General features: G+C 38.1%; 1 long non-coding RNA gene across 1 annotated transcript; it reads left to right on the top strand.

The window, feature by feature from the left end:
* Nucleotides 1–566: 566 nt before the first annotated feature.
* Nucleotides 567–1636, top strand: LOC119497934. The gene is made up of 3 exons (XR_005209019.1): nucleotides 567–1043; nucleotides 1217–1317; nucleotides 1465–1636. It is a non-coding gene; the product is annotated as an uncharacterized LOC119497934 (long non-coding RNA).
* The last annotated feature ends 261 nt before the right edge of the window (nucleotides 1637–1897 follow it).

The following is a 1897-nucleotide window of genomic DNA, read 5'->3' as shown; positions in this document are numbered from 1 at the left end:
ACTGCTGACGTCATCCATTTTCACCGCGGATACAGCCAATCGGAGCTCTGGATTCCATTTTCAGGCAACGAATCGTGTGGCTGATCTCCGCCACGTCATCCATTTTTGAATAGCCAATCACAGCCGTCCCAGCGGACGCGATGCGGAGGAGGGACTTTTGAACTATTCACTGCCGTCGTCGCAGAAACGCCTATTCAGTTAAAGACAGGTAAATGTCATTATTAACATTACGTAACATTGATATTGGGTTCTCTTAGACAATACGGATTAAACGTGTTTTAGCTTTCTGGCGTTTTTTTAATGTGGGCTGATTAAGAGTCGCTGTGAAATCAATGAATAGGTTTGTAATGTTACTCTGTCTAAGCTAGCCTGGCTTTAATTATGTTAGCTAGACTTGGTGAATAAGTTACCAATCACTTTATCATCTGTTCAGAGCTCTAATTAGAGCTCTGATTATTATGCTGAGGCTACGTTACAGTTACAGTTACAGTTACATAGAGGTAACGTTACTCCTACTGTATGAGCTCCTCAGCATTGTTAAACTAACACTACCACAGTCCCTTCTTTTAGCTCAGACAGGTAAGATAACTGTGGTGTTATATTAATGATTATATGATCATAAACGTTATGTTAATACTAAAGCTATATATACATATACAGTATGACTGCTACTGTATTAGCTTCTTAACGTTGTGAAACAAAGTTTACTATCACAATCACTGTTTTTAGCTCAGACAGGTAACTGTCAGATAACTGCTGTGTTATATTAATGTTCATGATTAATGATTATATGATCATAAACGTTATATTAAATGTTCATACTAAAGTTATATAAACATGACTGTAGTTTGCAAGGTTTTTCAAGGTAAAAGAAACATAATTATCATATGTGTGAAATTGTTTCTACATATAAGTTTTATTTCAATGTCTGTTTTGACTTCTCCAGGCTGTCAGTCATCCTGTATCCTCTGCCCCAGAAGCTCAGCCTGCAGTCCAGTCTGAATCCTCACCTGGTGAGGTCTCAGGTGGCAGAAATACAGTTGGTAAGTAATGTTTACATAAACCTCACAATAAAGCAATAGTAACTGTTGGGTCAAATCTATTTAACATACAACAGACAGCATACGGACATTAAGACATTATATGTTACATGTAGTGTAATTTCACAGCAGTTTATCCTGTTTATTTGCTTACTGATGACAAATTGTATGTTTAGGGGACGGGCATGGTGTGCCAGGTATGGATCGGGTTGACAGCCTTGCAGAGCACCTGGTAGAACTGAGGACACAGACCTCCATGACTCTCAGCAACCAGCAGGTTAGTAATATCTGTAATTTGGAATACCATGCTTAGTCCAAAAAGAATAAGACAATGTTGTTGTTTTCATTTCATTAATTACTCACATAAGCCTGTTGTGTGAATAAATATTCAGTCTCTGTTGTTCTTTTCATGTTGTTTTATAAGGGAAGCACAATTGTGGCCCTGTAGCAAAACCTGCTGGACGTTGACAGAGGGCCCAGCAATCTACAGTGGGCTGGTCACTGCCGGAGGCCCCGCTGGAGTCTGAGCTGAAGGAGTTTCTGGTGAATCTGTGTGCTGTAAATCATTCTGTCTGATGTTGCAGGGAATCAGACCCAATGACAAACATTAAGAATAGTATTATCTTCTTCAAATTATTTGTTCTTGTTGTTTCACGTGTTCCAGGCCCAAAGACAATAAAGTTAAAGCTTTTATATCATTACTGTCTCAATTCATGTGTATTCCTATGGTTATTTTTTTAATTAATTTCACACAGCAAGTCCATCCCAATATTGCTCAACTATTCTCCAGTACATTATGATTTATTCTACTAACATTTTGACCTATCTTGCCTAACAGTTCATTAATCAGTCATAAG

This window comes from Sebastes umbrosus, chromosome 12 (genome assembly GCF_015220745.1).
Source record: "Sebastes umbrosus isolate fSebUmb1 chromosome 12, fSebUmb1.pri, whole genome shotgun sequence".
Lineage (NCBI taxonomy): Eukaryota > Metazoa > Chordata > Actinopteri > Perciformes > Sebastidae > Sebastes > Sebastes umbrosus.
Note: the sequence above shows the minus strand (reverse complement) of the source record. Positions and strands in the feature narration are given on the sequence as shown.